This window comes from Taudactylus pleione, unplaced genomic scaffold, assembly GCF_031769625.1.
Source record: "Taudactylus pleione unplaced genomic scaffold, aTauple2 ptg000106l, whole genome shotgun sequence".
Taxonomy (NCBI): Eukaryota; Metazoa; Chordata; class Amphibia; order Anura; family Myobatrachidae; genus Taudactylus; species Taudactylus pleione.
The window spans coordinates 895,124-921,567 of NW_028284508.1; the positions used below are offsets into that span (position 1 = coordinate 895,124).

A 26,444-nucleotide genomic window follows, 5' to 3' on the forward strand; every position below is an offset into this window, starting at 1 on the left:
CACGTGTCGCACCACCACCCCTGCTATAGGGCTTAGTGTCCTTGTGGCTCAGCTTAGTGCCACCTAATATATAAACAATATTACAGGGCCTAATGCCCTTGTGCCTAGTGCCGCCTGATACAATGCAGAAACAATACTATAAGACCTAGTTCCATTGGTAGCTCAGCCTAGTGCTGCCTAATACAATGTATATAACCTGGGTCTACTGCGCCTCGATGGCTGCCGGGCCTAATACCCCCTCCAGTGCCATAGGCCTATTGCCTGAACCCTGGTGGCCTAGGGGGGGTGAACAAAGGGACTTACCAGCCATGTAATTTTAAGCTGAACCAAGCCTGTCTTCACTGGAGATGGGACAGGGGTTTCGCTGTATGTCCCACGGCTTTATCAAGCTTCATCAAGCTGTGGGACATACAGCGACATGTGTTAGGTGTTACCTCTACTTTACTACTACTCTACTCTACTACTGCGCTGGGACCCTTATTGCACTTTATACAACCTGGACCAAGCCTTGGAACTTTTTGCTATATGTAACAGAGGATATATGGACTTCTCTTGGCTTCATCACAGCTCTAACAATCCACCTTTAACCATCCACCCTTGCTGCGTGATTTAGCTCCGCTAAAGGGACCTCAATAACTATGACTCCATGGTGGTAACTAGCTGAAATGATGTACTACTGTATATAACAGTGACACTTAATCAGTTCCTGGTATTGTTTTAAAACCAAATATAAACAAAAGGAGTGATACTAAAAATGTAACTAGTTCGATTGTGTGTTTTATAAACAATAAACACATATTCTAATTTGAAGAAAAATTAAAATGATTTTTTTTTTCAATATAGAGCCATGTGATCTTACATAAAAATATTTCTAATATTTAATTTCCATATATTAAAATCACGTACAATGAATCATAATATATGCAAAGCATTTGTAGCTCTCGAAAACCTTCTAATTTTTGGAAAGTATTTTTCACTCAACACCTGCTACTTCATTCAAGATATTACTTATGTATAATCAGCAGCATGTGGATCAAACGGTGCCTGCTGTTGTTCTGTTTAAACTTTAAATGTTACTATAATTACCACAATTGGTATAATCTGGTCCCAGTAGTCTTACAGCAGTATAAATAGCTAAGGTAATCTTGCTGTATATCACAAAAGAAAGTCAAGAACAGATTTCATCATAATGCTTAGAGGTACCCCCGCAATTGCATGTAGATGCTGCAGCTTAGTGCACGATGAGCTGGAGTGGATTCACCCACAATGGGGCAGAAAGACCGCTGGATAAAGGTTGTATTCAAACCAAAAGACTTGTGGGGTTAACAACAGTTCCTCCGTGATATCAAAAATGGGTCCAGGTAGCAGTGTCGGGTAGGTCGTCTAACGCATTTCCCTGTCGTAGGACAACTTCCTCAGAAGCAATGGATTAAAAGGCTATGATAGAAACAGGTTGCTTCTTTTGCATAATTATACTCTATTGGACAATTACAAACAATTGTTTATTCCCAGCTGCTAAGTACAGTGACCATTAATTGATGTTTTCCTGCTGCTTATAAAAAATTCTTCTTGACCACAGATTTGTATTTATTGGTCAATTTATTTTGTATTTAATGTTTCAATTGCATATATTCAATACCATTATTTATAATCCACTCTCTGTCTTCACATTAATACTATAGTAAGCACTGTGTCTATATGGTATACTGTTATATGAATTTCAACTATCCTCATCTATAAACAGCCGCTTTAGATACGCCATCCTGTGTAGCGCCCTTTTAGAACACTTGGTAGTTCTTAGCCTGCAGACAGTGGTAGAGTCTACTTGATGACTGCTCCAGCGAGAGAGAGGAGACCCACATGAACACTGTCACAGGCCCCGTCCTCTCATAAACAGCCCCTGTCACACATATACTGTACATCACAGTTGTAGTCTTAGGCGGGAGTATCCAGTGCCGGATTATAAGGGGGGCGTCAGGGGCGGTCGTCCTGGGGCCCCCACACATAGGGGGCCCCCACACACTGTTCCACATCCTCTTAGTGAACTTTTTTTTTTTTACACTGAGCAGCCTGCCGCAAGGAGTCCGGGCCAGTTCCCGCTGGGCTGGTGCCTTTAGTGGAAGGCGACCGCTCAGCCCTTCAATCACTGACCCCCCTCCCCAGACTTCCGCTGCCGCGATCAGAACTTTAAGCTCCGATTGGGCAGCTTGAACAGAAAAAAAAATGGCCGACAAGGGAGCTGCCGTAGCAGCTCCTTCCGTAAGCCTTTTCAGAGCCCGGAGCCATCATTGCCACTGACGACTCCGCCTCCAGCTCCTCCGCGACCCGCCTCCAGCATCCACGACTTCACAGGCAGCCAGCAGATGCAGAGCACAGCAAGGCTGCCAGCGTCCACCGGTGAGCTCTGTGAGCCCCCTCTCCACCCCTATACTCAGCTACCTCATACATTATGATATATATCATATATGATACATATATACTGTGTATATATATATATATATATATATATAAAATATATGATATGTATTACTATATATATATATATATATATATTATATTTCATTATATATTTAAATATATACATGTTTAATTATATATATTTACTCTACATACACATATATGTATATGTGTGTGTGTATATATATATATATATATATATGTACGTATATGTGTGTGTATATATATGATATATATGAGTCTTCATAGAGAAGATATACTTGATAACAGATGGAAACCCGAAATGTTGCAAATAAAATTATAACTTTTCTATGAAGACGCTGAGTGCCGCCAGTTGGTATTGCTCCTAGGAGGGCACCAGTGCATGAGACATCTCATCATGAGCGAGTGCCAGGAATTTGGAAGATTGGTGTATATATAGATATATAAATATATATATATATATATATATATACACACACACTCAACTTCTATTGATAGGGGCCCCCACACGTTTGTTGCCCAGGGGCCCCCACAAACCTTAATCCGGCCCTGCGGGTATCCAATTAGCAGCGCTAAAGTAGCACTGCTAATTGATCGTGGTGGGGCTATCCACCTAGCCCAGAAGTGTTGGCACTTATCGTGGATATTTTTCGGGTCCCGAAAAATAATCCACGGTAAGTGCCATTTTTTCACCACCTAAATGGCGAAAACACATAGGTCTGCGAGCTTATCACGGGTCCTATGTGTTTTTGGGAGAACTATCCTATTATTTCAACCAAAATAATAGGATAGGGTGAAAAAAATCATCGAAAAATGGGGATAATCGTCGAAAAAATTTTAGCCAATCGTGGCTATCCATTAGCGCCCGAACAATGTTCGGGGCTAATTGGATACCCCCCTTAGTGCTATATGGTCTAATTCAAAGATGTACGCAAACCCGATGGTTTGTGTACATCTCCAATATTTTGGGTTCTGCACATGTGCAGAATGGGTCCTACGATCTTGCTTGCATATCCCCCAAATTGCAGCAAGATTGACATGCTGCAGCATTTGTGGGGACGGGGGTGTAATTGGCCGCGTCCCGTTCCCCCACCGTGGATGCAGATATCCTGGTCTCTCAAGCTGCCAGGAACCATCTCAAGCTGCCAGGAACCAGCCAGGCTGAGTTAGTCTCAGCTTACGCAGCCTTGCCAAAGGAGCAACCATCATGACCGATGGTCGTGATGATTGTAATATTGATCCGAGACAGCGTCTATGGACGTTGCACTCGGATCGTAGATGCAGAAAGGAAGTGTATTTCCTACAGACACCTTCTGCTGCATTAGCATTTGTTGGACGGTATTGCGCAGCGGCTTCCTTATGGCTGTGCAATACCGTCCATCTCTGAATCAGACCCATAGTGCAACCAGCCTGGGCTAGTGTGCAGGGTGGCCATTTTTTATTTATTATCTGTAGCATCTGTGTTCTGAGAAGTACTGTAACTGTCAATTGCTATAGTTCTCCACTATTCTACCACTTGTCTTGTCTCAGCAAAGGATTGACAGTTACCTCAGCTCAGATCATCGACGCTACCCATTCATTTCTTTAGGCCAGGACATGAATATAGTAATTTGTTTTACAAAGCAATGTACAGTATACAAGAGCTGAGTAGTTATCATTCATATGATTTGAAATGTCTATTGCATGAATTATTGTTTGATTGTGTTTGGGAAAACAGTGCAATGCAATATGTTTCCTCATAGCAGCAGTGTGTGAAAGAATAATTAACTCATCTATGGTAGAAGACAATTTGATACATACAACATAATAATGACACTTAAATCTGCATGTATGTGAGCTAAATTATAGATCTAAAATAAATAGAAAGTGCCTAGCTAAGGGCCTGACTCAGCAGTGCATGCAAGCGGGGGTAGCCTGCGTCCCTGCAAACGGGGGCGTGTCGACCACTTGTTTTCCGGGAATGGCAAAGCCAGGATCTGCATCCATAGATGCAGATTCCTGGCCTTGCATAAACTGAGGCTTACTCAGCTGGTCGGCGCCGTCCAACATCATGACCGATGTCAGACACCTCATGCTGCATTTGCATTTTAGCAAGAACGGAATTGCAAAGCTGTATGTGTGCGGCTTTGCAATTCCATGTTCTGCTGAATCAGGTCCTCAGTGCTTAACCATGTCGACATTCTGGTGTTATTTCCTGATTTTATGGTTAGGCTGCAGATATTGTTAAGGTTAGTATGCGGTTAGGGTTAACTGATCAGGCTATAGAAATGACGAAATGCCATTGTTGACATACCGACTGTCAACATTCAACGTGTCAACATTCTGGAACAACATGTGCTGTGAGGAGATAGGGAGAGAGTACCTGATATAAATAAGTCCCCAAGGAGCTGGATCAGTGGTGCTGGAGGTTCCCTGTGCGCACCTGGACACCTCCTGGAGTAGCCAATGTACATTTCACCAGGGACTTGATCACGGAAGATTGTCTGTGTTCCATACAAGCTTAATTATTCCCCTTGTTTACTAAGTGGGGTCACCTATTTCACATATCATACACACCCACATTGCACTTTCTTTATGAACAGGTGGATGAATTAGACATGTCAATTATTTCTACAGCGTATTTGTATGCAATTGTGTTCCTTTAAATCTATAGTGCTAGTGCTTTTTAGTATAGTGAATTAAATGTTAGATTTAAATATTGCTTATATCTATATATACATTAGGAGTATGCCCCGGTAAAGAGAACTGTTTCTTCTTCTCCCTTGTTGTCCCAGAATTTTGCTCTAGGGAGCACCACCATCACTTTTTATCCCAATATAGGGATAATGGTTACCTTTTTATAGTCAGCTTGGGACATAACATTATCTCCCTTGAACATACAGATGTGTCCTGCTACATCGTTGCTGTGTACGCAGCAAATCACACCACGCAGAGGGGATACGCACCCTGCGTTCACACACGCTCCTCCATAGGATTGCATGGTACGATCGCAGTGCACGCCATAGCGTACCGTAGCATGTGCTGCTGTGGGTAATCGCATGCCGCGATGCGTGTGCACGTTTGTAGTGCGTTCGGCAAGATGTAGCTGGACACATCTGTATCCAGTGCTATTTTTCAAGAGCAACAAGCAAAAACTCAGGGCCTGATTCAGACCCGCTCGCTAGGAAGCGTTCGCATGCAGACAGTTGATTTTTGCAATCTGCGCATGCGTATGCATCGCAATGCGCGAACCAGTCCGAGTGATCGGGAAGCGTTCGCTCGCCGCGCATAGACAGCCAGGCAGAATGAGTGACAGGAGAAGCCTTTGTGGGTGGTGACAGGGGCTGCCCATTAAAAACTTGGGAGTAGAGGTGCGAACGCAGGCGTGCCAGAGCATCTCAGTGCCGTTTCAGAGGTGTACATAATTAAGAGGAAGCATCATAGTACACATCACTTGGTTGAATATTACACTGAAGTGCTTGCGGTAGGGTATGGTCACACACAAGTGCTGCGTATGGGTCCGATGGTTGCATACACTTCCTAGAGATGATGTGCGCAGGTGGGTGTCTTAAGACAGACTGGTGGGCGTCTGCATACACAAAGCGATCGCACGCCAAGACATAGTGGGCGTGCTAATGCCTTGCCGTGTCATTGCCTGCCTTGCTGGGAGTGAGCCGGATTTGTATACGCTGGGTGCATGCGAACGCATCTAGCGAGCGGGTCTGAATCGAGCCCTCTGTCCCTGAACCTCTCATTAACTATGACGTAATGTCCTGGGCCAAAATGTATTTTCCATGAGATAAGTTTTATTTTAAAGTCCCTTTTGAGTGCCTACTTTTCTAAATACTATATATATATATATATTATATATATGTATATATAATTATATATTTGTTTTTCTATAGCTCCAGCAGCTCCACCCATAAGACCTGAACCTATTTTTCCCAGAAAAATAGCACTGTACATATCACTTTTCTGACTCACTTATACTCCTTTACACTGACTTCAACATCCCGGGTTTTTGCACGTAAACATGTGGTGTAATAGAGGTATTAGAGTGCTCCAGTGCAGCCTCCTTTTTCCTCCTTCTTTTCCTGCCCTTTTTATTACAATGTCAACATTATGTCAGTGTTTACGTCCCGTCCATATCGACATTCATACATTCTGGTGCCAATAAGGAAGAAACTGGTATTGCAGTTCTTTTGCTCTGTTTGTAAATTAACCCCACAGATGCTTGTGGAAGTTTTAACATAACTACAGTAAAGAGTTAATGGTTGCTACAATTTTCCTATTTGTACCACTTGTTGTGCATATATTGTTCACTTCCTCCTAATAGTACTGTAGTCAGTTTTTTCTGCGGAAAGAGCAGCAGGAAGAGATTCTGAACCAACTACATGAAGTAACGTAATTCACTTTTGCAGATCGAATCTGATTGAGCACTACAGACAGGTATAGATAATGTGATGTGTTTATATGTTTTCATTTTACTTTGCCTCTAGAGAATGACGTTTATCTTTATGTACATTTATAATATGATGTCAGTCTTACACAAAACTGCATTCAAGTTTTATAATATGTCATTCACATTGTTTGTCTTGTTTGTGTTCCAAATACTGATGATGTTAGTTGAAGCCAATATTAGAACTATCAATGCAATATCTTTCATGATAGGTGACTAATATCTATCCAAGCCTGTTTAATACTGGTAATGGCCACCGGAAAATGCTTTTTTCAAATAAATGCTGGGTTTGCGATGGTTGTCACCTTTGCATGCTTCTTCCCGATGGCTCAAAAAGTTGCTGGTAACGTCCATTCTGCTGCGGACACCAGGAGGGAGTGTCCGCAGCAGAGCTGCTTTACGCATCATACATGCGGGAGGGGGCAGCCATGTCGGCGGTGCAGGGGTGTGGTGGCACGATCGCGTCATCGCTGCCCCCCCCCTCCCCCGCTATACACTGCAGAGATTTTTGGCATTGTAAAACAGGGGGCGGTGCTACTATGACACAATTCAGCATGAATCGCATCACATTGCCCCCCAGGACCGCCCACTATCACTCTACTATATACGGCTGCCCCGCTAGTGGCCCCTGAACAGGGAGTATTGCCATCTCTTGCGGGGGGCCGGAAGCACCACCCGATTTTCGGGAGCCTCTCGGCCATTCTGGGAGCATCAACAACTCTGTTGCACATGTATGAACCTCAAGGCATCCATTGCACATGCACTCTAACTAACCACTGATGGTTAAACCATTTAATGATTACCTTGCATGTTGTGATTGCAGCGACACCACTATTCGATGGCCATCATGTAATGGCCATCCCTAGTTATTACTGACAACAACTGCACTACTACATTTTTCATTTCTATTTTGTTAAGTGTCTGCATTCAGCTGTCAAAATGGTCAATTTGTACAGAGGACCTGATTCAGACCTAATGGTTTGCGTACAACTCCGATGTCTGAAGATCTGCACAAGCTAGCTCGCAGTGCCTGGATGCGTTAGTCTGATTGACAGGCTGCAGCTGTTTGGGGGCAGAGTGGCATCAGACAGTGTCCCATAAAATGGGGACTGTTTCAACCTGGTTTTCTGGTTGTGCTGAAGCCAGTGGCTGCGTCCCTGTACACAACTTCACTGACTTCAGCTGTGTGGAACCACCGACCATCCTGAAGCTTGCCAAACTGAAAGTGTCTGTATTAGTGTTTGCTCATTCAGATGCATGCTACTACACAAGGGGTAGGTTGAAACTAGAATTTGCATGTTATCACTGCTGCACCTCTGGCAGAGGCTGGCTGGCGAATTTTAGCCTGGGGGGCAAGCACACAGCACCAGCACATGAGCAGCGACTCAACCTTCCCCCTCTACCTACCCTAACTGTAACCCTCCCTCCTCGGTGCCTAAACCTAACCTCCCCCCTTTCCACACCCTAAACCTAGCACTCACCCCTTAGTGTCTAACCATAACCCTTAACTCTCCCCCTATCACCACCACTTATCTTTGGGATGTCGGTGGTCGGGATACGCGTTGGGATTCTGACAGGTGTCGGGATCCGGCACCGGTATCATAAGCACTGGGATCCCATGACCGTGTACCTACACCACACATTACAGACACATATCATGCACATTAGACATACAAATACAAACACCACATCATACATACACCACGTTACACTGCACCACACACATATCACACATACACATCATAATACACCACAACACACCACACATACACATCACAGAGGCACACACAACCATCACATACGCGTATTCACACACTAATAAATATCACACATATACACGGCTTAATAACTGAAAATTGTGCTTACCTGATATCCTTAGGTTCAATTATGTGGTATTGAATGTGGTTGGTCCTCCGTCAGTCATGTCTCTTCAGATCGGCAACCAGTAGCCATTGCGTGAAGAAGCAGATTCACAAATGCAAAGAGGCACACAGAAAAAAAGGGCATAGCTAGGAAGGGGGCAGAGGCACAGATATGGGGAGGAAACAGAGCCAAGAATGGTAGAGAGGATGGTGGTAAACACTGTATAGGAGGAAGGGCTGGGGCACTTCTGTGTATGGCAGTGCTGTCTCACATTGCAATCTTCTGTGCAGTGCATGCCCAGTCACTGGAAGCAGGAAAGGCTGTTGTAGATGCAGAGATAAGAACACAGAAGCTTATCCAGAGGGTACAGAGAGGAAAGACAAGCATATGAGAGGGGGACCCTAGGCTCTTAACTTCCCATAATCTGGTGGGGGGTTGCAGGACACGAAGGGGGCATGGCCTGTGGTTTGGGGTCGGGGCCTTGGAAGCCCCGGGCAGACTGCTGCTGTAGTAGGAGTCTGCAGCACTGAGCCGGAACGTCCAGGAGGGGACGCGGAGCCGCGGGCGTGGCTCTACTTCCCAGTTCTCCCCCTCGGTGATGAGGTCACAGCCACTTTTGCCGACATGCCGGCCCTGCATGTGTATGCACTATGCATCGTACGGCTGCAGTCAGCTGGTGGCCCCCCTAGGCTTAAATTGTGCCGGCCCAGGGGGCAGATGGCACCCTGCCCCCCGGCCCAGTCCGTCCCTGGCAACAGATGCAAGGGGTGCAGCAGCATCCACCTCTGAATCAGGCCCTTAGACTCTTATTCAGTTCCTGGGTATGAACGGTTATCCCCGAGATTTTCCTGTACACCACAGTGGGGTGCGAGGAAAAATATATGATGTTCATGGCTGCAAGGGGCTGAGAGGAAAGACATTGTGCACGTGCTGAAAAAGGTACATGGCCATGTATCGCACCCCCATCACGTGTCATTTTGGGAGCATGGCCACTGGTCATTCCCCCATTTCTCATCACGCTTTTGGGTGTGCAAAGCGCTTCACGAGCTGTTGGGCTGACTCCAGCCTCTCTATGCAGTGTTTGGATGCTCATGCCCTTGTAGTAAGAAAGAGTACAATACCAACCCCCCCTGCCAATGCGGGACACTGCTACCAATTAGTGTGATGGTAGAACAGTGCCCAAAAGTGGGATTGGGAGGTATGTTTTCGAATGTTTACATAATTTAACTGAAGCTTGCCTGTACTTAAATAAATGAGAAAGGGAAGTAACTTTTATGCATTTCGTGTGCGGGTGGAAGATACAGCAGTTTCACACATTGGTACAAACACCCTTTATTACAGTCATCAGTGGGCAGGAACGCAGAGCCATGTGTAGTAGACTGCTGACAATATTCTGGCCAGTAATATAGCATCACCTGGCTACATTGCTTTAAGACGTGGCTTGTCATAGTAAATCAAAGAATGCCGGGCCCGGAATCACGACATCAGTCAGAATTTCAGCACCAGCATCCCTACCGGCTGTGGTGGGAGGGTAAGATTTAGGCTACGGGGAGAGGGGTAGGTTTAGGCTGCGGGGTAACCTGAGGGTTACTTAGATGGTTGATGTTCACACAATTGATCCAACGGCTGAGTCCTTGGGCAGAGCAGCGGATCACAGAAGACAGCAGGAGGCTTCTATTTACACAAGACGCATGCTGCTGCATTAGCATATTGTTGCACAGCCACTGTGTACAAAGTTGCAGCGGCTGTACAATAGCGCACAACCCTGAATCAGGCCCAATGTGCATAAGACGTACATCAGGCTTACAAATCTGTGATATCGCTTTACGGTGTTTGCAGTAAGTGTTAAAGATGCATTGTTTACAATTACATGAAAAATGAAAGGATGTTATGCAATTGTTACATTTCCCTTTTACACACACTTCTGAAATGCAAATTTGTGAGATCATCAGAAGAAAATATCTTCTGGTTTCTGAAACATGGGGCCTGATTTCAGAGGTGGATGCAATCGGCCAATGTTTTATGCATCCTGATGGTCACTGCTGGGAGACGCCAAATGAATTTGGAGGCAGGGAGGCAATTTGGATGGGTGTTCCTGGGAGGTAAAAGGGGGGTGGCTAGCCAGACGTGGGCATGTTGCGGTCAGCAGTTGCACTGATTGTGGCTGCCATGTTTTTAATTTAGCAACTCCATAGGGATGGTGCAATGTTCGATGGTGCAAACGATGCTGCCTCTTTTCACACACAGCGTATTAGTGAAGCAGCTAGTTTTCATCCTCTTTGGTCTGAATTATAGATTCTCACTTTGAGGTGCATATTTACTGTACAGCCACTTCACCGTGATATATTTGATATTTTTCTTGAGTTTAATATATGATGTTACATTTATATGACTTTAAGGAGAAAAATTATGAGGAGCTAAGAAAGAACTTTGGACTCATTTTGAATATTTCAATTATTTGAACATTACACTATCACTAGTTTGTGTTTTGTGATCTCAGTGCCAGGGTGTTCCTCTTATTGGGGCTGATTCTGAGTAGGATGACTCTCTTTGTATGGGCACAAATAGTGAGGTTTAACATACAGCGCATATGCAAAGTTACGAATGTTTGCGTATCTCTGTCCTATTCTGAGTCATTCTTTCCGTGAAATGGGCGTTTCCGGGCAGGAACTGGAAGGCAACAATGCAATCACATGAGATATTCTGCTTTGTGTAAGTGTCATAGGCATGTATCTTGGGTTCCGTACTATTCTGAGTCGTGCTTACGGAAAATGGAAGCCTGTTTTAGATGAATCTTTTGCACCTAGCTACGCAGATCCACGCATTAGCTCTATGGAAACTCACATTAGCATAAGGTACAACATTAAGCTTTCACTGCATCACACAAAAAAGCCACTTTGCATCCAAATATTTATTATCTTTTGCTATTCATGGTATATATTCAGTATGTATCACACTGACTAAATAGTTTAACAAAGTTACTTCCTCTCTGGGCCACAGATTAGCATTTCCAGTGAAATGTTTCTCAAAAAATGCTTGTAAAAAGCGAGTTGTGTGTTTTTTTTTCTATATTACAATTATGTTCAGAAAATGATTATAATTTTTTTTAGATAGTCTTTGCTGAAGTTTAAAATTATTGAAATCACTAAGGCAGACAGGGAACTGTACAAAATGCAGAACAAGAGGACCATAGACACATTGTACAGAGTCCTAATAATTATGTCATAAAATACTCTAAGCATAAGTCTGACATATTTTGTAAGACCATTTAGCTTAAAAGATAATTTCTTATCTTTTATGTTGGGGACTAAGGCCCTGATTCAGAGCCGGACGCTCTGAATCAGGGCCGTCCCTGCTCCTTTTTGGAGCGGCCATCTGGCCGCTCGCATAGCTGTGGGTTATCCACCCACAGCTAGAGCGAGCGGCCAAAATGATGGTCGCGATGATCTTGACCATCGGGCTTGCGACGAGACCCTTCGGTAGGGTCTCGCTACCGCAAGCCCGGGAGTGCTTTTGGCTCTATCAGAACCAAAAGCACTCCCACTGACATCACTAGTGATGTCAGCGGGGCTGGACCCAGACGGTAAGCGTTCCCATGGGAACGCCTCAGTCTGGGCAGCCATGCCAACGGCACGCCCACGAAAGGGGGCGTGCTGTCAATCACCATCGACAGCACGCCCCCTTTGGTGCGAGACCCTTAACGATGGCTTGGCCATCGTTATTCGGGTCTCGCGCATGCGCACGACGGAGCCGCTTCCGTCATGCGCATGCGCACTTGGGCACCATCGACCCGCTTGCGAGCGCACAGCACTCGCGAGCGGGTCTGAATAAGGCCCTAAGGCCCTCATTCAGAGGTGGTCGTAAGAAGCGATCAATCTCTCTGAATGAGGGCGGCCGCTTCATTTTTGAAGTGCGGCCTCCTGGTCACTAGCTAAGCTTTGGGTTACCACCCACAGCTTAACGACCGACCAGGTTGATGGTCGCGATGGTGATCACCATCGCGACCATCGGGGCTTACGACCAGACCCTAAGGTTGGGTCTGGGCACTCGTAAGCCCCAGGGAGCTTTCTGCTCTGATGGAGCAGGAAGCTCCCCACTGACATCACTGATGATGTCAGAGCGGCCGCCCACAAAACGGTAGGCGTTCGTTAAGGAACGCCTCCGTTTTGGAAACCACCCCCCCGGCCCGCCTACCAAACGGGGATAGCTGTCGATCAACATTGACAGCCGCCCCTTAGGTAACGAGCTTCAGAGCAACAGAGTTTATCTGTTGCTCCGGGGCTTGCGCATGCTCAGTGCGGCCGCTGCGCGTGCGCAGGCCTAACAATCGAGTCGGTTACAAGCGCATCGGCGCTTGCAACCGACTCTGAATAAGGTCCTAAATGTTACTGGTCTATGGACAATTTTCTTTAAATCATATGAGCCGTATATTACGCTGGTGACTGATTTCATGTAGTACGTCTGCCATATTTACACAATCAGCTTAGACAGGGGATGTTTTCCAGTATGAAACATTTGCAGGGGCGGATTGGGATGGAAAACCAGCCTGGGAAATCTATAGATGCAGCCCTAATGGGGGCGGTGTCTGTTGAGGGGATGGGGTCTGTTGAGGGGGCGGGATCCCTCCTCATAGGACCTGATTCTGAGTAGAACACAGTTGCGGTCTAACTTGTGTCTTTTGCTGCAGTTGCAACTGCGACTTTATGCTAATGACGCTACAATGGCCTTTTCTGGTGTAGAGCCATGCTTCCGAATAATCAAGAACTGAGATGCCCACTGTCAGTGTCTACATACGCTGCAATCACGCTTGGTGCATCTTTAGATGTCACCATTGGTCGCACTATTGGAACTTTCACCAGCCCTATTCTAGGTGCAGATCATCCATCTACGTATGGCCTCCAATATGAGCAATTCAGCGTCTCTGTAGCCAACTCCTTGAAACCGCCCAAGAACGCCCAACACATTTCTAGTACACTTCTTGGTGCATGCGTCTGAATTCATATTGCAACTCTATAAGAACACCATCAGGACGCATGCGCGGTGTAACTCAGATGCATGCGCAGATGAAAGACAATGCACAAGTAAAAAATAAAACACATTGGCTCCCATAGGAAAAAACACACACATTGGCCCTCACAGAAAAAACCCCAAACACATTGGCCCCAAATGAAAACAATAAAACACATTGGTCCCCACAGGTAAAAATACAAACACATTGGCCCCCACAGGAAAAAATACAAACACATTGGCTCCCACAGGAAAAAGACACACACAGTGGCCCTCACAGAAAAAAAAACACATTGGCCCCAAATGAAAACAATAAAACACATTGGCCCCCACAGGAAAAAATACAAACACATTGTTCCCAACAAGAAAAAAAAAAAACACATTGGCCAGATCAGAAAAAAAAATAAAACACATAGGTCCCCACTGGGAACAAAACACATTGACCCCCCAAAAGGTAAAAGACAAATAAAGGCATTGGCCCCCACAGGAAGAAAAACCACATTGGCCCCTGCAGGGAAAAAATAAAAACACATTGGCCTACATATGAAAAAAAATATGGTGAGCAGTGTACATCCCTGGGGCGGAGGGGGAATGTCCATAGGCTGGGTGGCAGTGGCATAACAACTGCCCCCGCAGACCCTGCTGTGGCTCGAGGGCGCCAGCATAGGGAGGCGTAGTGATATGATATATATTTAATATAAAGGTATAGGGCAGAGGGTGCTGGTGTAGAGATATGATATATAATGGCACTATACATCGCGCTTGCCATGCGCCCTTCTTGACATTACAGCAAGTGATTGGTTGAGAGAGAATGCCCCCACCCCTGGTGATGCTACGCCGCCTCTGATGGGAAATGCTCAGCAGTTAGAGGCCGGCCTGTACTGAGAATACATCAGGGAGGCCAGCTGCCCTGGGGACTGTGTACAGAGGCTCAGCGCTGGTCCCGTACCTGGACTGTTGACATCATAGTCTCCAGGTACAGGTGGAGCCATCGGGTTCATGTCTGGGTGATACGGGCAGCGGAGCCAGTGAGGAGGCAGGTGAGATGGCGCAATGCTACTATAGCCCAGTGCAACCCTGTGCTCGTCCTGCCTGTGCGCTCCCCTGCTCACCTCAGTGACTGCCACTGCCCAGCCTGGCAAGCATCCTAATCCCCGCAGCCTGCACTTCCTGCTCACCTCCGGACACCACCCTGTCTGCTCTGCACCCTCACACACATCCTCCCTCATACCAACCACCCTGTCTCATCCCCCTCTCACACCACCCTGTCTGCTACACACCCTCACACACATCCCCCCTCATACCAACCACCCTGTCTTATGTCCCCCTCACACGACCCTGTCTGCACCCTCACATGGACAGTATAGGAGTGGTGTTGTCCAGGGAAAACATATGTTCTGAAGCCCACAAATGAAAGGGGAGGGGGGGGCGCCAGAAACTTTTTGCAGGGGGGAGCAAAATTAATAGTTATGCCACTGCTAGGTGGTACTGTATGTCTAGGGGTTATATTATATATAAAATCTTGTGTTGACCGGCACTCCTGATACCTCTGCACCTTGCCCTGGCACCTTTTGCTGGTGGTATGTAGTCCAAGTAATAATGAACGGCACTCAGTGACTCACAAAATTCACAACAGACTCAGGGCCCCATTTACAAACGAACGAAAATACCAGAGGAAAATTTTGTTTAGTATCACTGTGATACAAACGAAAATGTCACTAGTATTTACTAATACTTACCCCTCTGCGAGGTCCCGCGAAGTCCTCATCCTCGGCGAGGTCCTCCGCTGGACTCCAGTGTTATGCGCATGCTCGACAGTCCATCTGCGCATGTGTATGACACGGGGACCCGACAGTGCCTGGAAGGCTTCGCTGAAGCCATAAAAGCACCGCCGGGTCTCCATTGCCGGCAATGGGGTCTGCATCGCTCTCACCATCTAAAATATCATGACCTTTTTGGGATCAAAAACATCTGCCCTAGTCTCCCATATAAAAAAAGCTTGGGACCAGGGGTATTTTGGATAACGGAATATTCCGTATTTTGGAATATTTGTATACTATTATGAACTATCTTGGGAAAGGGACCCAAATCTAAACACAGAATGCATTTATGTTTAATATACACCTTATACACACAGCCTGAAGGTTATTTTATACAATATTTTCAATAATTTTGTGGCTCAAACAAAGTTTGTGTACATACATGAAATTCATTTGTTTCATATAGACCTTATACACACAGCCTGAAGGTAATTTTGTACAATATTTTTAATAATTTTGTGCCTTAAATAAAGTTTGTGTACTTTGAACCATCAAAAAGCAAAGGCTTAACTATCTCAGTCATGCTAAAAATAATCCGTATATTGGAATATTTCGTATTTCGGAATATTTGGATATGGGAGAATCAACCTCAGTATAGTGACAAGAATAGGCAACAAGATGTTACATCTTTTAGAAAAAGTGGGAGTAAAACTGACTGGCCTTGGAACAGCTCCTTTTTATAAAAAGGCCATCCTCCTGATATACTGGAAACAAATGTACAGTAAAGATAACACACTACATAAGTAGAATTGCATAGAATTGGAATTTCTGATTACATATATATATATATATATATATATATATATATATCAGCACATACAATAATGTATGAACTGTTAGAGGAGTGTGCTCCTCCGCTGCCTCTCTCCAGTATCCTGTCAGTTACACTGAGCCAGCGGTCACTAGGACCCACCGAAACTCAGGGCCTGATTCAGAGATGTATGCAAACCTTATGGTTTTCGTCCATCTACGATGGTTACTGATTTGCGTATGCAAAGGATCAGCACTGAGCATGTGCAGATCAGTGGATGCTGCGTCCATTTGGGGACGGGGACGGTAAGCTGTTTTGTAGGCGTGCCAAGGCCAGGGTCTGTGTCTTCCAATGCAGTTTACCTGGCCCCGATAGAAGACTTCTGCCGGGCATTTTGAATAAGTTTATGCCACTCAGATGGCCGAAGGTGATCCAATGCTGCGTCCTTGGATAGGTAGCAGCAGTGACTCATAGAAGCCAACAGGAGCCTTCTGAATACACAAGATGACTCCTTTGTGTGTCCCCCATTTTCTGGGAGTGCTGAAACCAGTGGCAACGTCTTCCTACTCTACAGAGCTGCAATAGACCTTTCTGAGTAGCCTTAGCTCTCTCAAATGGCCGATGTCATGACTGATGGTCACAATGTTGATCTGATGCTGTATCTATGGACACAGCACTCGGATCTGCAATGCCATCAGAGGCATCTTATATCCTCAGACTCCTCCTGCAGGGTTAGTATATGTTAGCATCACTGCTGCGAGATACTAACAGCATATAACTGAATAAGGGATCTGACTACTTTAAGATGTTCAAATAGAAAGTATGGTGGTCGCTCACATCAGCTAAATGATATTGCCCAGGTGCTTGTAAAGGGCGGTGTTTACACTGAACCACAGAAAAGATGAGATTCCCTCCAGCACACTGCAGCAATATTAGCAAAAATACTTGAATCCTACATGATAATAGAAATTCAGAGGTATTCGTTGCATACATTTGCAAATATATGATTAAGCGCCGGGCCAGCATCAAGGCTCCTCTATACCGGCATCCCTAACATTAAGGGGTTCATGTCCGAGATGCAGGGCAGCTCAAAAGAATCCAGCCAAGGACAACTCCCAGGGCATCACACGAAAAATGGAAGAAAGGTGATAGTGAAGTGTAAAGTATAGATGTGTCAAGATAATCAATAAGTGTTAATATAAGAAATAATTAAAATTACATAATAAACAAATAGGTGATGAAAAAATATCTATGTGAATTAATTGGTGATGCCCTGAAAAAGGCTCAGCCAGAGCAACTCCGGGGGTCCCACGCCCAAATGCTCACCCCAAAATAATTATTGCCACAAAATAGTAGCACCCACTCTGGGTCATATAATTACAATTAATGTACTGCATAATAACAGCACATGTATAAGCTGAGAGCTGACTCACCTAGGAGGTACCCAAAAAACCTCCAAATGGCACTATGGCACACATCCGCCCAATGCTGGCTCCCTTCATGCAGTACATTAATTGTACATCCAGTACAGTATGGACACAGTGTACAGTACTTAGCAGTCCAGAACACAAACTGAAAAGAGGAAGTTAAACCCCTCCACATTACTAATTATATAACATACAGTACAGTATAAGCTACATAGCAGTTGCTTGACCGTTTCTTTCGATGACAACTGGTAAGACTCTACAGATGATACTGTACAATACTGTTTTCCAAAACTTCATTATCCCATCCAATAGTTCCTGTTTAGTTCTTGGTTTCACATCAGGCCTGCTGAACCTCTTCAACTGGGCCCAGACCAATTCAATGGGATTCATGTCCGGTGACCTACACGAATGTAAAAAAAATAAAAATATTCAGTCACAGTACTGTACTTTAATAATTAATAAAAAGTTTACTAGAATAATTACTGCACGGTACTGTACATACTTTATTGCACAATAAACAGTTAATACAGTACTGTAGGACAATACTCACTCTGGTGGTGTGCGTTGCCAATTTATACCTCTCTCTTCCATGAATTTTGCTGAAGCCAAATGTTTAGGATCATTATCCTGGAATAATCGATGTCCTGATGAAAAGCATTTTCTCACAAATGGCACCATACAGCAATCTACTATTTGTTCTTGGAACTAGGTCTTATCCATGATGCCTAAAGAGATGAGAAATTATTGTCAGTAACAAGCGCACACTGTACAGGAAACATTACTGTACTGTACCTTCAAAAATTAAGATCGGTCCTGCACCCCAACGAGATATACCTCCCCATACATGGACCTTTAATGGATGCTTCGGACATGATTTAAGTGAGAGATGTACACGGTTCAGGAAGGACAGTCTTGAGAACCTCTCGAGAGAAACCGAAGTTTCATCTGTGAAAATGACATCAGTAAAATTCTCTCCACTCTCTATCCACCATCGTGCTTGTTCAACTCTCTTTTCTTTATTAACATCCCTTATCATGGGATGTATCCTGTGGAATAAAAACTAGTTTTAGTTTACAGTCATGTAAAATCAGTGCATTATTAAGTACAGTGTACTGAATAAAATAGAGCACTGTAGAGTGCATTCGTGCGTTTTTGTACACTATAGTATTTTACGTACCTTGTAGGGCCAAAAGTCCATCCCAGCTCCTTATGCATCTGTTTGAGGCTGGAGAGAGAGAGAAAAGAGCGAAAAAGAGAGAGAAAAAGAGGGAGAGAGAGAGGTCGAGAAAGAGACTGACAAGGGAAAAAAATGGAGAGAGATACAGTACTGTAGAAAACAATGTGGTATACAGTACTGTACTTACGTGGCATGGGGAGGCCACTGGGGCCAGGGAGGGGCTGGGGTCCTTCAGTTGTTGATACTGTTGAAAAAATATATGTTACTGTTACACAAGTACAGAAAAGAGAGAAAAAGAGCGATAGAGAGAGAAAAAGAGAGGGTGAGAGAGAAAGAAAGAGAGAGACTGACAAGGGAAATAAAGGAGAGAGATACAGTACTGTAGAGAACATTGTGGTGTACAGTAGTGTAATTACGTGGCATGGGGAGGCCACTGGGGCCAGGGAGGAGCTGGGGCAGTTTGGTTGTTGATACTGTTGAAAAAAAATTGTTACTGTTACACAAGTACAGAAAAGAGAGAGTAAAAAGAGAGAGAGAGACTGACAAGGGAAAAAAAGGAGAGAGTTACAGTACTGTAGAAAACAATGTGGTGTACAGTACTGTACTTATGTGGCATGGGGAGGCCACTGGGGCCAGGGAAGGGCTGGGGCCCTTCGGTTGTTGATACTGTTGAAAAAAAATTGTTACTGTTACACAAGTACAGAAAAGAGAGAGAAAAAAGAGAGAGAGACTGACAAGGGAAAAAAAGGAGAGAGTTACAGTACTGTAGAAAACAATGTGGTGTACAGTACTGTACTTATGTGGCATGGGGAGGCCACTGGGGCCAGGGAGGGGCTGGGGCCCTTCGGTTGTTGATACTGTTGAAAAAAAATTGTTACTGTTACACAAGTACAGAAAAGAGAGAAAAAAGAGAGAGAGACAGTACTGTAGAAAACAATGTGGTGTACAGTACTGTACTTATGTGGCATGGGGAGGCCACTGGGGCCAGGGAGGGGCTGGGGCCCTTCGGTTGTTGATACTGTTGAAAAAAAATTGTTACTGTTACACAAGTACAGAAAAGAGAGAAAAAAGAGAGAGAGACAGTACTGTAGAAAACAATGTGGTGTACAGTACTGTACTTATGTGGCTTGGGGAGGCCACTGGGGCCAGGGAGGGGCTGGGGCCCTTCGGTTGGTGATACTGTAGAAAAAAAATCTAATATTACTGTTACACTAATACAGGAAAGAGAGAGTGAGAGAGAGAAAAAGGGAGAGAAAGAGAGAGAGACTGACAAGTGAAAAAAAGGAGAGAGATACAGTACTGTAGAAAACAACTGTGGTGTACAGTACTGTACTTACATGGCATGGGGAGAACACTGGGGCCAGGTGGTGATGGTGGTGGTGGAAAAAAAGAGAGAGAGAGAGGGAGACAGAGAAAAGGAGAGAGAGAGAACAATGTACTGTAGTGTACAGTACTGTACTTACTCAGACTCTGCAGCCCACTGGGCCCGGCTGTTGGCAGTGGTGGTGGTGGATGTAGCTGACGGGGCAGGGGAGGCTTCTCGAACTGTGGGGAAAAAAGTTTTAAGTGTACAGAAACAATTGGACTACTGTACTGTATGCTGTACCAAAAATGCTACTGTATGACAAGTCTCTACCGGAATAACAAAACAAACCAATACAGTATACTGTAGTACAAAAACTACTGTAGTCTATGAAGCTGGCATTGGGCCCAACATAAAACAGTATGGTACTGTATATAAAAAATATACAGTACAGTATGACCAAGTGGTGCAACCTCACACAGAGGCTCTGTGGCGGCACTGTCACCACCCCACGAGCTGTACTTTTGCCTTGCAGGTTACCAGGATCGGCACCCTGCTGCCAGAATTGCTGGCCTTTGCATTCTTTGGATGCTACTGTATAGGCACACCCTGGCGTTTAAAATTTTTAGGGGGTCTATTTACTAAGCAGTGTTAGGAGACAGAGTGAAAAGTGATAAGGTACCAGCCAATCAGCTCCCAACTATCATTTTTCAAACACAGCCTGTGAGATGACAGTTGGGAGCTGATTGGCTGGCACCTTATCACTTTCTTATCACTTTTCACTCTGCCTCCTAACACTGCTTAGTAAATACTGTAGACCCCTGAATCTGTCCGTGACGTAATAATGTCAGACTTAAAGGGGGCAGGGCCAGCACAGATAAACAGTGTATACAGTAGGTCGACATAGATTTAGTCGACAGGCATTAGTATGGTAGATCAACTTGCCTTTTGTAGGTTTATTATACTGTACAAGCAAGCCATGTCGACCAATAGTGTGTCGCCCTTTAGTCCATGTAGATTTAATGACCCTGTCAATCAAATATCTGCCAGTCATGTGAGTGTGTAGTAACAACTGTCAGTCATCGTCAGATAGTATCCAACACCCTACAGTGCAATGTACTGTATGTCAGAGTCGTGCATTGTATTTGTTATTGTACTGTATACTGTAATTCATGTGATTGAGACACCTCCTAATACGCTGGAGCCTAGGCCTGTTCCTGCCTAGCAGGTCCGACCACTGGCGTTGCAGGGATCGGATGTTACGGCGGCGGCCATATTTTCTGTAGATGGCATGGCTCACCCTCCTGTATGCCATATCTTTCTCCTGGTTAGTGGCAAAACTTTGGTCCCACCACTTAACCAGGAAAAAGCTCCCCAGGAGAATATCGCCGTGCCCTAGTTGTTGCCATTTTTAACAGCCAGTGACGCATGGCGCTAATTCATTACACACAGGTGTGTCACTCGTTACGGCAGGCGTCTGTGGTGTACTGTAGTGGCAAAGCAGTGTGGGCATCATGAGATCGAAGCCTGGAAGGCTACAATTTGTCACAGAAATTACTTGGTGGTGTGAGAATTCTGTAATTTACTGTATACCAACATATACAGGTATCGACGCACAAACAGCATTAAATAAATATAGAGCAATCGAAGTTCAATATTATTATGTGGGCAGCACAGACGGTGTAATGGTTAGCGTTACTGCCTCACAGCAATGAGGTCATGGGTTCAATTCCCACCATGGCCCTAACTGTGTGGAGTTTGTATATTCTCCCTGTGCTTGCGTGGGTTTCCTCCGGGTACTCCGGTTTCCTCCCACACTCCAAAAATATACTGGTAGGTTAATTGGTTCCCCACAAAAATTAACCTGTGTGTGTAGGTGTGTGTGCATGTGATAGGGAATATAGATTGTAAGCTCCACTGGGGCAGGGACTGATGTGAATGGCCAAATATTCTCTCTGTAAAGCGCTGCGGAATACGTGTGCGCTATATAAATAACTGTTAATAATAAAAATAATAATTAAGTAAGTTTAATCCAGTACAGTAGACTCTCCTCAACTTCCAACCACCTGCCATTTCTACTGTATGCTACTCTATGCCACCCAGCTGTATTTTAAATGAAACCACAATTGGATTAACAAAGCATCCTTTATTATGGTAATGAGAGGCTCTTGCTTGCTTTGGGGGAAGGGACCTGATGCACTGTGTGTGACTCCCAACCCACTGGGCATGCGCCAGAAATCCCACTGCAACCCTCCCACTGGGCATGCACCAGAGATGCCATTTCTAACCCCTCAGAGCTGGCTGACAGCCACCACAGCGCCAACCATGCTGACATTGATGCAAGTTTGCGGTTTAAATGCACAGTCAGTTTGTAATGCAGACACCTCTCTCTCAAACAGAACCCACTACTAGTTACTGGTCATGAGAAATCACTATATGATCCAAAGCTGGAACAGCATCGACATTGACGCAAGTTTGCGGTTTCAATGCACAGTCAGTTTGTAATACAGAGACCTCTCTCTCAAACAGAGCCCACTCACTACCAGTTTCTAAAGTCATGAAATCACTATTGTGTCCAAGTTTGGGACAGTGCAGAGAGTGGTGCAAGACTGCAAATTCAACCGCACCGTCTGTTTTTAATATACAGTACAGACACATTCATAGCGGCACACTAGTTGTCCTAGCAGATGGGGGATGGTGTCCTTGACAATGGTCACTATTCGTAGCCTTTTCAGGACACAAGGGCAGACCTCTCTATTATACAGAGCCCACTACCAGTTACTGAACTCATGAAATCACTATAATGTCCAAGTCTAGGACAGCATCGAAATTGATGCTATTTTGCACTTTAAACGCACAGTCAGTTTATAATAGAGAGACTTCCCTCTCAAACAGGGCCCACTACTGTAGCAGTTTCTGAAGTCATGAAATGACTATTGTGTGCAAGTCTGGGACAGCACCAAGTGGCGCAAGTGTGAAAATTCAACAGCATACTGTAGTAACACAGACAACTGGGCATGCGCAGTGATGCTCTTCCATACGCCATGGCATAGCGATACATGGCGTATGGCTTGGCTCCACTGGGCATTCACCACAGTTTCTATTTTCATTGTAACCTCTCCACTGGGCATGCGCCAGAAATCCCATTACAACCCCTCCACTGGGCATGCACCAGAGATCCCATTTGTAACCCGTCAGAGCTGGCTGATAGCCATCACAGCGCCAACCGTGCTAATATTGACGCAAGTTTGCCCTTTAAAAGCACAGTCAGTTTGTAATGCAGAGACCTCTCTCTCATACAGAGGCCACTACCAGTTACTGAACTCATAAAATCACTATAGTGTCCAAGTCTAGGACAGCATCAAAACTGACACTGTTTTGCGCTTTAAATGCACAGTCAGTTTTTAATACAGAGACTTCTCTCTCAAACAGATCCCACTACCAGTTACTGGTCATTAGAAATCACTATAGAGTCCAAAGCTGGAACAGCAGCGGCAATGACGCAAGTTTGCGCTTTAAATGCACAGTCAGTTTGTAATACAGAGACTTCCCTCTCAAACAGAGCCCACTACCTGTAGCGGTTTCTGAAGTCATGAAATGACTATTGTGTACAAGTCTGGGACAGCACCGAGTGGCGCAAGTGTAAAAATTCAACAGCATACTGTAGTAATACAGACAACTGGGCATGCGCAGTGATAATCTTCCATACACCATGGCATAGCGCTACATGGCGTATGGCTTGGCTCCACAGAGCATGCGCCACAGATCCCATTGTAACCCCTCCACTGGGCATGCACAAGAAATCCCATTGCAACTCCTCGGAGCGACATTGACGCAAGTTTGCACTTTTTAAATGCACAATCAATTTGTAATGTCTTACTTTTAAGCAGCCTTTTAAACAACAATACTACTACAGTAGTTTCACTATAGTGTCCAGAGCCGACAGTGCCAACAAAAAATTATTCTTTTCCAGGGCTCTAACCCGGGACCAGCATTGTTGCAAAGCGATCACCTAACCACTAGCCTACAAGCCAGCTATATTAAGAACTGCAAATAGCGGCCTCATCCTTGTGCACTCCACCCACCCGCTGCTGTTTTTAATAATAAAAAAAATTGGTTTCATTTACAAATATTATACAGTACTAGTACATATATACACAGTACCCCACCATTAGAGAATAATTCATCCCATCTCAGTGAAAGCTGTGCATGCATCTTATTAATCTACAGTATCGGTTATACCGTGATAACAACTCGGGAAACTTCACTACTGTACAGTTATGTACAATATGTGTACTGATTTGCGTCCCATTCTAAGAGCTTACTGTATGTATGTGACATTAAAAATATTGGTTGTGTGAACATGCAAATACTGTACAGTGCGTGAATGTGATATCCATCCAATTTAACATTATGGTATTCAGTACAAATTACAACAGTGGAGCACTAGCCACCCAGCGGTTAAGCGCTGTATTACATGCCGTAGTGTATCCTTAGTTGAAGAATACCATGGTACGCCACAAGTCCAGCCATCACGTAACGTTCTATGGCGCGACTCAGAGGCCTGAACACCACGCCATGAGCAACAAACTAGCTGGGCACATCTGTACCAATTGTAAAATATCCCAAGAATATATGTAAAGTACTTTATAAATACCACATTCAATACACCATGGATTGGGATAACTATTATTGAAAAGAGTTTGTTGTATAATGAACATGAGACCAAATTACAATCAAAATCTCTAAGGTACTGAATTTAATTACACAGAGTAAATTAAGTATGATAGGGACAGGGTTCAAACTATATGTAATTACTGCTAGACTAATAGAGTCACTTAATTACTAAACTAATTCAATGAACAGGGCCGGCCCTAGCCCAAATTTTTTGGTAAGCAAATATATTTTTGGGCGCCCCTAAGCATATTGTTGCGTGCGCCCAAAATAATGAAGAGGCCGTGGTCTAGTGGGAAAAGCCATACCCATGAGCCACATCCCTGTCACGGCCAGGGTATTTCAGCATGGCGCTAGGCGGGTGTTACCTGTGAGGTCTTTGTGGCATGGGCTGTCTGGTGGCGGAGCTGGTGTCTGGCGGGGGGCTTTGGCTGCGCGCGTTGTGTGGCCCTGTTGTCACTCTGCGCTGGTGAGGCCTGGCGGCGTCTCCGTTCCGTTTGGCATGGGCGCCGCCATCTTGCCTTCTGGCCATGTGATGCGGCTGGCCAATCCTGGTGAGTCAAATGTTCCCTCCGGCCAGTAACAGCACGGCATGGGGTATTTAGGAAGGGTCAGTGCCTTCCTTCTTTGCCAGTGCAACGTGTATCTCAGCCTAGCTGAGAGGGAGTTCTCTGTGCTTTCCTGTTCCTGTGAATTCGCTATCTGCCAGTCTGCCTGTCAGCTCCTAGTTCCAACTGGACTACCCCGCTTCCTCCATCACCCTTGCCCATACCTGAGTGCCTGAGCCTGCTGACATCCTGCACTTCAGTTCACTACCTGCAAACCTGGCTTGATTATTTTCAGTTCACTACCTGCAAACCTGGCTTGATTATTTTCAGTTTCACTACCTGCACACCTGGACAGCTCTAATTGTTTCTACCTGGACATTAACCCTTTTGCTCCCACCACAGAACTCTTGTGCACATTTATATTTTCCTGGACTTTTATTTACTGCCACATTATATGTCTACTCAAGCACTTATTAAAAATCCTAGTTTTATTTTCAAATCTGCTTCTGTGATCGCTCCTGCTACCACCCCGGGTCCACAAGCAACCCAGAACATAACAGTTTGCACTGGCCCCATGGAGCCGGCCACGGATCAGGAGTCAGGAGTGGATTTGTTCCGATGCATTTCTGGTCGTTTAGAAAATCTGGAAAACATGCAGCATCAGATGGCTCAATTTCTGCAAGAGATGTCCAAGCGACAAGATAGTTTGCAAACTTCCTTTTCTACCCCTGAAGTACCAGCATCTACATCCGCATCAGAGTCTGGGAATACAGGAGGCAGATCATCTCCCCGCTTACGTCTTCCTTTACCAAATAAATTTGACGGCAATCCTAAACTCTGCCGAGGATTCCTAAATCAGTGTGACATACATTTTACCCTGCAGCCTGACAACTTTCTAACTGCAAGAACTAAAGTGGCTTATATAGTCTCTCTGTTATCCGGCCAGGCCTTGGAATGGGCTTCCCCACTCTGGGAGCGCTCAGATCCGCTGCTGGAT

At 44.9% G+C, this 26,444-nt stretch overlaps 1 protein-coding gene across 6 annotated transcripts in view; it reads left to right on the top strand.

The window, feature by feature from the left end:
• Nucleotides 1-26,444, top strand: part of LOC148525498 (dipeptidase 2-like) — a 243,976-nt gene that overhangs the window by 64,881 nt on the left and 152,651 nt on the right. For 2 of the 6 annotated variants that reach the window (XM_088470910.1, XM_088470914.1), the window contains exon 1: nucleotides 6,761-6,867. The exons of the other annotated variants lie outside the window; for them this stretch is intronic. The gene's annotated coding sequence lies outside the window, so the exon portion shown is untranslated. Of the gene's footprint in view, nucleotides 1-6,760; nucleotides 6,868-26,444 lie in introns of those variants that run through there. 6 annotated transcript variants of the gene reach the window in all.